The sequence below is a fragment of the Mustela nivalis genome, assembly GCF_964662115.1.
Source record: "Mustela nivalis genome assembly, chromosome: 3".
Classification (NCBI taxonomy): Eukaryota; Metazoa; Chordata; class Mammalia; order Carnivora; family Mustelidae; genus Mustela; species Mustela nivalis.
The window spans coordinates 32,822,055-32,832,496 of NC_139022.1; the positions used below are offsets into that span (position 1 = coordinate 32,822,055).

At 40.7% G+C, this 10,442-nt stretch overlaps 1 long non-coding RNA gene across 1 annotated transcript in view; it reads left to right on the forward strand.

The window, feature by feature from the left end:
• The first annotated feature begins 442 nt into the window (after positions 1 to 442).
• The window catches only part of LOC309861124, a 43,219-nt gene continuing 33,219 nt past the window's right edge, over positions 443 to 10,442 (forward strand). The window contains exons 1-2 of the long non-coding RNA XR_014309769.1: positions 443 to 623; positions 857 to 935. This is a non-coding gene — a long non-coding RNA (uncharacterized lncRNA). The remainder of the gene's footprint in view (positions 624 to 856; positions 936 to 10,442) is intronic.

The window sequence follows — 10,442 nt, forward strand, 5'->3', positions numbered from 1 at the left end:
ATATTCTTAGGAGGTCAGTTATTCCTAATTTGATCCAGAGATTCAATGCAATTCCAATCAAAATCCCCGCAGGCTTCCCCCCCCCCCCCCGCCCCTTCCTTTGTAGATATTGACAAACTGAGTACGAATTGCAAATGGCACTCTGAGAACCCTAGGTCTAGAAAAGCGAGGACTGACTGGCTGGTGAACAAATTTTACTTTTTCTCAACATACGTTGTGGGTTTGTTTTACACACGCGCAGACCACACACCACACCCACAGACAAACGGGGGCCAGAGCAGCCGTGTCCTTCTGAGAGCAGACCCTGGAAACAGTGAACCTGCACTTTGAGGTTTGGGGGTCTGCGCGTCTCCTGCGCTTTCCATCTCAGCCCTGAGAACCTTTCCGAATGCCTGGGTTTCATGCCCTTCCCCGGCTCCCCAGCTGGAGGGGTTTGGGCCCGACTAGCTCCGCCCGGCGGCGGGCTACTTCTGCGGACCCGGTGCGCGTCCATGCGCGCAGAGCGCAAAGGAACTGCAATCCCTAGCCAGCGCGCGCGCGCGCGCTTGCCGGGATCGCCCCAGGCAGCTGCCTCGGACTTGGAAAGCAGTTGGCTGGCTGGGTTCGGTTCGGCGGCGGTCCTGGTAAGAGGGCGGTCGGCTTGGATTCCCCCGCGGATTCCAGGCAGAAGCGCGGGCCGGAACAGCAGGGGAGAGGCCCCCATCCCAGACGGCCTCCAAACAGGACCTCCTGAGTGCCCTTCTGCCGTCCCTCGCTCCTTTTCTGACCTTGACGCTGCCTGTCTTATTTCGGAGCCCCGCCGTCGTGGAACACCTGCGCGGGTCTGCTTCTCAGGTTCGCGGTTTCTAATTTTCAGGAAACGCTTGGAGTTGTCATCATTAAGTTTCTCACGCAGCTTATTGGAATTACATCCACGGACTCCCCTTCGTTGCTCCGTGAGTAGGGCTCCCCAACTCCCGTCCTCCACCCCACTTTTAATTTAAAAAAAAAAATTATTTATGTATTTGAGAGAGAATGAGAGAGAGAGAGCAAGCATGAGAGGAGGGAGAGTGGGAGGGGGGAGCAGACTCCCTGCCAAGCAGGGAGCCCAGAGGGGACTCCATCCTGGGACTCCAGGATCATGACCTGAGCCAAAGGCAGTCGCTTAACCAGCTGAGCCACAAAGGCGCCCCCATTTCTTGATTGTTGTATTAGCCATGGATAGGAAACCTTCTGCTTGTTGTTCCTCTGTCAGTCCCCTTGCTGAACCATTTTCTGAATTCTTACCTTATTTTTATTTGTTCCATGTTCCACACTGTTGGAAAAGTTCAAGATATTTAACATCTTCTGGAGCTTCAAGTTCAGCTGCATTGGCTAACACGCCTTGAACCGTGTGGTGCACAGGTGCTAGCAGAGCCCGGTGTTTCTGCCCAGGTGGTGTGGAGGTGTCTCCCGTGCTGGAACGTTGCTTTGATTTAGATAGTTTGACGTGGAAGGAACCGTCATCCTAGTCTTGTTAGGCATGTGTGTATGAATACGTGCTCATTTATACCTAAAGTAGAGAAATGTGCGAGGCTTCACCAAGACTTAAATTGAAATGATCTTTCTCCCCCCCCCCCATAGAGAACCCCATATAGGATCTATCACAGTGGACCTACTGTGACTCCCTGGGATAAATCCAACGTGATTATATTGGTCATTCTCTTACTGTACCTTAGATTCTGTTTGGTTATCTGGCTTCATTTATTGGAATAATTGTTCCTCTCACTGACCTGTAGGTATCATAGATTCCTTTTGCATAATAAGCTGGATCATTATACATCTTTTGTTCTTTCCTAAAAAAAAAAAAAAATCTATGAACTGGAAATTGTCTTCTCTAAAATGTTAAAACGGTCTAGATCCCAAGGCCTCCGAGGTATTATTCTTTGTTCCATTTTTTTTGGTCTAATTTTGCTTCTTCCTGTGTTTTCTTCCGTATTGCCAATTTCATTGGAATTCTCAATTTTATGAGTGAACAAGAAGCAAGAGTATTTTTTTTTCTTGTTTACATTTTCTTTGACTACTGTTAGGTGTACCATTCTTATGTACCATCTTTATTTCTTCTTTAACCCTACTCCTCTTCCTTCTTCATATGAGAAACTTAAATATTTTCCTATTTATTTGCTCTCTACTCTTAGAGGAAGGATGAACCACCCAGTGGAAATTCAGGATGTCAGACACAGAGGGGCAGCTATCAGAGAAGAGATTTTTCTCCATTTCTTGCTGGGCTGCGCTTCCTCTACCTTATTCAAGAGGACTGTCTGAATTTCAGGGTCTTTTTTTTTTTAATATTTTATTTATTTATTTGACAGAGAGAGAGATCACAAGTAGGCAGAGGTAGGCAGAGAGAGAGGTGGAAGCAGGCTCCCTGCCGAGCAGAGAGTCTGATGTGGGGCTCGATCCCAGGACTCTGGGATCATGACCTGAGCCGAAGGCAGAGGCTTTAACCCACTGAGCCACCCAGGCGCCCCTCAGTGTCTTTTTTAAGTGTTCCCCTTTCCCCCTCCCCCCTCCCCAGTAATCTCTACACCCAACATGGGGCTCAAACTCATGACCTTAGAGGTTTTTTTTTTTGTTTGTTTGTTTTTTTTAACAACCTTAGAGATCTTGAGTCCTATCCTCTTCCAACTGAGCCAGTATGGAATCTGTCCCAGCCATTCCATCCCATGATCTGGATTCCATACTACCTCTTCTTGAATCTGTTCATGTCTTCAACAATTATCTTAAAATTTACTTTTATTGTGATTGAAGTAATAGCTTTGTTTTACAGGTTTTTAAAATGGCATTTAGAAGCAGCTTTTACTACTTTTATAAGGCTACTCTTGGGATTATAACAAAAAACAACCTGCTATTAGTTCCATCCCCAGTAATATAAAATACAGACTTTCTGTAATTGTAGATGAAGATTTAACTCTTCTCTACCCATGTTCCTGCTATCCTCTTCCCAGTATAGTTACAGGAAAATTTTGGTTAAGTTGGTAGTTAGTGTTAATAATTCTGTAACACTGTGTTAGGGTCCGTTATTAAATGAAACGAGACTGAGACAAAATGAAAGTTATTTAAAGCTTTATTATATGCCAAGCATTAGAAGTGAACTAAGTTAAAGTTATGCAAAGCTTTAAACTATGTCAAGCATTAGAAATCAGACTGATCGGCCAGGGCCGCTCCCGAAGAGAGCGACCCCTCCCAGCCTCACAGACTAATTTTTATAGAGCAAAAACCTGGCCACTTATAGGTAGCCAATGAGATTGTAACATTGTATAGTCCTGTTAGGCCACGTGCAGGTGGCCAGTTGAATTACAATTTACCCTGTAGTAGCTGTTTGACCTAACCTATTACTCTGGTCAGAATTGGTGCTCAAGTTTGGCGCCCAAACAGCAGGTTTACATTCTTTGGCGGTTAGGGAGAGAGTATGTGTGCTTCTTACTGATTGGATGTCTCCACCTGGCCTGACTCGTCCTTGTATTCTGGGCTCTGTTATTAGGAACTGGCTGACCAAATTTTACTGGCTTCCCAGACTTGCTTCTAAGTAAGTTTCTCTGGGCGGAGGGGGGCGGGCAGGGTTGGCTTAAGTTTTACTGCACAAACAATAAAATGGCTTTTAACCAAGGCGGAGTCACTCTGGCTAAATAGGCCCTTACAACTGTAAACCTAATTTAGCACAGCCAGAAATTGTATATTACTACCGCATTTCATCTCCTGTAACATTTGATTTTTTTCTGGATCATCTAATTACCTCTTGTTTTCCTCTTCCCTTGCTTTTTTAATTGTTCTCCCAATTGCTCTGAAAGAACACAAAATGCCTAACTAAGATTATTTTCTGAACTTTCAGATCAATCACATAATCAGTTAGATTCCGTCTTGTTTGTTTTTCTGGAGACTGCTATCCTATGCGTTGATTCATACCTCCCTAAAGGCTTCCAGATCTTCTCTTCCTTTCTGGGGTTTTTGTATTTCCCAAATGGCTGTGAAAACACCTCTCTTTACTCTTGTCTGCCACGTACGGGGCCCTTTCATTCCAGTGACTCTCTATTCTTAAATTCTGAAACATTTGCATAAAATTGTGTCTCTTTTGGCTTTCTTTGTTCTCTATTTCTGGAATTTCTTTCATTGGCATTGGCTCTCTTGGATCTGTCCTCTAGGCTTCTAGGCTTTTCCTCCTATTTCCTGTTTCTCTGTCTTTTGTTAAACTTGTGGATAACATCTTTTTCTTTACCAAATCTTTCATGGATTTCTCCCTCCCCATTATCCTATTTTTAAGAGGATATTTTTAATTTTTAATAATTTTAGTATCTTTACATCTTAATATCTTAATAATAATTTTTATAATTTTTAATATCTACCATTTGATTCATTAATGTCCAAGAGCTTTTATGCCTGGAGTTGAACCCCCATAACTTTATTCATTTTGTGAATTTACTAAATATTCTGAGTATTAATCATCATTTCTTTTAAATAGTCACATACTTCTTTAATAACAAATCAAAATGTATGGATTTAAAATAAGATGTCTTCCTTTTGAATGAATTGCAAGCTTATCTGACAAATTACTTTTATTTATTTTTTTGTGTGTGTGTGTGTGAAAATTAGTCATTTGTTTTTCTTTTTTTTTTTTTAAATTTTTTATTTTTTATAAACATATATTTTTATCCCCAGGGGTACAGGTCTGTGAATCACCAGGTTTACACACTTCACAGCACTCACCAAAGCACATACCCTCCCCAGTGTCCATAATCCCACCCCCTTCTCCCAAACCCCCTCCCCCCAGCAACCCTCAGTTTGTTTTGTGAGATTAGGAGTCACTTTTGGTTTGTCTCCCTCCCAATCCCATCTTGTTTCATTTATTCTTCTCCTACCCTCTTAAGCCTCCATGTTGCATCACCACTTCCTCATATCAGGGAGATCATATGATAGTTGTCTTTCTCTGCTTGACTTATTTCGCTAAGCATGATACGCTCTAGTTCCATCCATGTTGTTGCAAATGGCAAGATTTCATTTCTTTTGATGGCTGCATAGTATTCCATTGTGTATATATATATACCACATCTTCTTGATCCATTCATCTGTTGATGGACATCTAGGTTCTTTCCATAGTTTGGCTATTGTGGACATTGCTGCTATAAACATTCGGGTGCACGTGCCCCTTTGGATCACTACATTTGTATCTTTAGGGTAAATACCCAGTAGTGCAATTGCTGGGTCATAGGGCAGTTCTATTTTCAACATTTTGAGGAAGCTCCATGCTGTTTTCCAGAGTGGTTGCACCAGCTTGCATTCCCACCAACAGTGGAGGAGGGTTCCCCTTTCTCCGCATCCTCGCCAGCATCTGTCATTTCCTGACTTGTTGATTTTAGCCATTCTGACTGGTGTGAGGTGATATCTCATTGTGGTTTTGATTTGTATTTCCCTGATGCCGAGTGATATGGAGCACTTTTTCATGTGTCTGTTCGCCATCTGGATGTCTTCTTTGCAGAAATGTCTGTTCATGTCCTCTGCCCATTTCTTGATTGGATTATTTGTTCTTTGGGTGTTGAGTTTGCTAAGTTCTTTATAGATTCTGGACACTAGTCCTTTATCTGATATGTCGTTTGCAAATATCTTCTCCCATTCTGTCAGTTGTCTTTTGATTTTGTTAACTGTTTCCTTTGCTGTGCAAAATCTTTTGATCTTGATGAAATCCCAATAGTTCATTTTTGCCCTTGCTTCCCTTGCCTTTGGCGATGTTCCTAGGAAGATGTTGCTGCGGCAGAGGTCAAAGAGGTTGCTGCCCGTGTTCTCCTCAAGGATTTTGATGGATTCCTTTCGCACATTGAGATCCTTCATCCATTTTGAGTCTATTTTTGTGTGTGGTGTAAGGAAATGGTCCAATTTCATTTTTCTGCATGTGGCTGTCCAATTTTCCCAGCACCATTTATTTTAATTCCAGGGTGCCTGGGTGGCTCAGGGGGTTGAGCTTATGCCTTTGGCTCGGGTCATGGTTTCAGAGTCCCAGGATTGAACCCCGCATCAGACTCTCCATTCAGCTGGGGGGGGGGGCTGCTTAATAAATAAAAGTAAAATCTAAAAAAAAAAGTTTGATTCCATTACCAACCTAATAGATCTTAATCTCTTGAGTGTTTTAATCTCTTCAAAAAGCAGACAACAGTAAATACGTAAATGATTTTTTTACTTTTGACCAAAATCCACTAAAAAGAGCTACTTCTATGAATTGAATTCTGTTGTCTCAATACTGCCTATTTTTTAAATTCTAATTTCTATACCTAGCTAAAATTTTCATAGAGTATGGTAATTTTACAAGGCTCTATATTTTCATGCCTCTCTAGGGATGCAGTAGCTTGCAATATCATCAGGAAAAATAGTATATTCTGGGAACATGCATGCATGTTGTTATCACTAAGTGATACTTGGTTGGGCCTCTAGACTTGCTGACTTCTCCTTAAAGGAATTCAGACCTTACCTTCTGTTTGGATTCAGGTTCAAGATTATTGGCATATCAGTAAGCTTTTATTTTCAGCTTTATTGAGATGAGATTGAAATAAACGTGTGCAAGTTTAAGATGTATTACGTGTTTATTTGCTGCACACACATTGTGCAGTGATTACCACTGACGCCTTAGCTAACACCCCACTACCTCACATAATTCCCATTTCTTTTTTTTTTTTCTTCAATTTATTTGACACAGAGAGAAATCACAAGTAGGCAGAGAGGCAGGCAGAGAGAGAGGTCCGGGAAGCAGGCTCCCTGCTGAGCAGAGAGCCCGATGCAGGGCTCCATCCCAGGACCCTAAGATCATGACCTGAGCCCAAGGCAGAGGCTTAACCCACTGAGCCACCCAGGTGCCCCATTTTATAACCAGAAATTTGTACACTTTGATCAACCTCTTCCCATTTCCCCCTACCCCATGGTCCCTGGTCACCACTATTCTACTCTGAGTCAGGTTTCTTTTTTTGGGGATTCCACATCTAAGTGACTTCACACAGTATTTGTCTTTTGACTTTTCTGATGGACTCTGTCTGACTTTTTTACTTAGCGAAATACCCTCAAATTCCATCCAAACTGTACAAATGGTGGGATTTTCTCCTTTCTCGTAGCTGAATAATATTCCATTGTGTACGCACACACACACACACGCACACACATACCGGGTCTTCTTCATTCATCCACTGAAGGACACTTAGCTTGTTCCCGTGTTGCGGCTTTTGTGAGTAATGCTGCAGTGTACACAGGAGTGGAAATAATCTCACTGAAACCCTAATTTCCTCTCCTTAACATATATACAACAGAGGTAGGACTATTGGGTCATATGGTATTTCCAGTTTTAATTTTTTGAAGAACTTCCATACTGTTCTTGGTACTGATTGCACCAATTTACATTCCCCCCCCCAACCAAGCACAAGGATTCCCTTTCTCTATATCTTCGCCAATGCTTGTTATTCTTGTCTTCTTGTTAACAGCCATTCTAACAGTTGGGAGGTGATAGCTCATTGTGGTTTGGACTTGCATTTCCCTGCTGATGGTGGTGGTGAGCATCTTTTCATTTCTGTTGGCCATTAATGGGCCTTCTTTGAAAATAAAACCTCTATGCAGTTCCTCTGATCATTTTTTTAAGGGGATTTTGTTTTACTGTTGAGTTCTTTATATATTTTTATCAGTTCTTCATATATTTTAGCTATTAGCCCCTTATCATGCATATGATTTACAGGTATTTTCTCCCATTCAATAGGTTACCTTTTCATCTTGTGGTTTGTTGCTTTCGGGCTGAACAGGAGCTTTTTACTTGGGTGTAGTCCCCCTATTAACTTTTCCTTTACCTTCTTACACTTTGGTGTCCTATCCAGGGAATATGCTGCCCAGACCAATATCAAGGAGCTTCTTTTGAATGCTTTCTTCTCTGTTTTAAAAAAAAATTTTATTTAAAATTCATTTTAACACATACTGTATATTAGTTTCAGGGGTAGAATTTAGTGAATCATCAATTGCCTCTAATACCCGGTGCTTATCACATCACGTGCCCTCCTTAATGCCCGTCACCCAGTGTACACAATGGAATATTATTCCCCCACCCACCACCCCTCCAGCATCCGTGTTTGTTTCCCAGAGTTCAGAGTTTCTTATGGTTTGTCTCCCTCTCTGATTTCATCTTATTTTTCCTTCCTTCCCTGTGTTCTTCTGTTTAGTTTCCTAAATTCCACACATGAACGAAATCATATATTTGTCTGACTGACTTATTTTGTGAATGCTTTCTTCTAAGATTTTTATAATATCAAGTCTTAAGCTTACATCCTTGATCCTCTTCAGTTTATTTTTGTGAGGGGTGTAAGGTAACTGTCCAATTTCATTTTTTTGCATGTGGTATTCAGTTCTTCAGTACCCTCTGTGCAAGGACTGCCTTTCTGCATGGAGGACTCTTGGTTCTCTTGTCAAATATTAGTTTACCATTAACTGTGAGGATTTATTTCTGGGCTCTCTAGTCTGTTCTCTTGGCCCATGCATCTATTTTTATGCCAGTATCCTACTGTTTTAAGTACTGTAACTTTGTAGTATAGTTTGAAATCTGGAAATGTGATGCCTCTGACTTTGTTTTTCCTTTTTATGATTGCTTGGCTGTTCAGGGTCTTCTGTGGTTCCCTACACATTTTAGGATTGTTTCTTGTGTTTCTGTGACAAATTATGTGACACCATTGGAATGGTGATAGTGACTGCATTAAATCTATAGATGGCCTTGGGTAGTATGGACATTTTATTAATATTAATTCTGAACCAAGCACACAGAATAGATTTTCATTTATTTCTTCCCAGTTTCTTTCATGAAAGTTTTATATATTATTTTCCACAGCTCTTTCATTTCTTTGGTTAAATGTATTCCTAAGTTTTTACTGTTTTGATGCTATTGTGAACAGGATTATTTATTTCTTTTTCAGGTGTTTCACAGTTCATATAAATACCACTGATTTTCTTCTTTTATTTTTTTAAGATTTTATTAATTTATTTGACACAGAGAGAGAGGTCACAAGTAGCCAGAAAGGTGGGCAGAGACAGAGAGGAGGAAGCAAGCTCCCTGCTGAGCAGGGAGCCCAGTGTGGGGCTCCATCCCAGGACCCTGGGACCATGACCTGAGCTGAAGGCAGAAGATTTAACCCACTGAATCATCCAGGCGCCCAGTCACAGTTCAGATTTAAGCTGAATAACCTTTGCTAATATTGAGAACATTGCACTTCTTTTTACTAGATTTAAGTAAATCAAATATTTACTCATGGTAGGAGATTCTGGCATTAACTATAGCTGAGTTTAACAGAAATACAGAAAACCGTGAAGATTTACCAAGCATTCACAAATGATCACTTAAAACAATTCCAGTAGCACCTAAGGTTTGCTGCTTAATGTAATTCAACAGGACAACACTCTGACCAATGATGAACAACTTAATAGGAAATTCTTTCACCTATTCAAGGTTTCATTATATAGCTACTATATTTGACCAATATTAAAAATCTTAAAACTCCGTTATATTGCTATTTCCATTATATATCAACTTAGCAACAAGTCATCTTTTTGATGCCATTTATTCAACTGGGGAAAAAAAGATGGTACATTCTGGTTTTCTCCTGTTACAGATTTAATTCAATAATTTGATTTCTCACTATGTGAAAACTACATTTTTTTCCCTCAGCACTGGACAGCACTAAAGTGAAAGCAGCTTTCATAGTCTTTGACTTTCCTTTAAATGAAAGCATTATGGAATTTTCAGCAGTGAACATTATCTGGTTCCTACCTGAACCCCATTTCCAAGGAAATGAGAGAATCTAAAGTAAAAGTCCTATTCGAGGCAAAAAGGTTGCAATCCTAAATATTTCACTACAACAACCTTGTTCTGTCACTGAGTAGTAAATGATCAATGACCACTAATGATGGTAACAGTACCCTCACTGACATCATTATTAAGCTTTACATACTATTTTATATCCAAAATGTGCATATAAAATATCTGCAGAGATAAGTTAGTATTAAGAATTAAAAACACCTCTATAAATGTCCTTTCTTCTGAAATCTATATAATTGTTTTCAAGACTAGAAACCTAAGCATCCTGACTACATTAAAAACACATGTCTGGAAAAAAAGAAAACACATGTCTGAATACACATTATGGGAATCCCAGTTCAGAACTAATCTTCTCATTAAAAAAAAATAAACAACCCAGGGCGCCTGGGTGGCTCAGTGGGTTAAAGCCTCTGCCTTTGGCTCAGGTCATGATCTCGGGGTCCTGGGATTGAGCCCCGCATTGGGCTCTCTGCTTGGCAGGGAGTCTGCTTCCTCCTCTCTCTCTGCTTGCCTCTCTGCCTACTTGTGATCTCTGTCTGTCAAATAAATAAAATCCTTAAAAAAAACAACAACAACAACCCAGAAACTTAGAGTACTTTTTGTT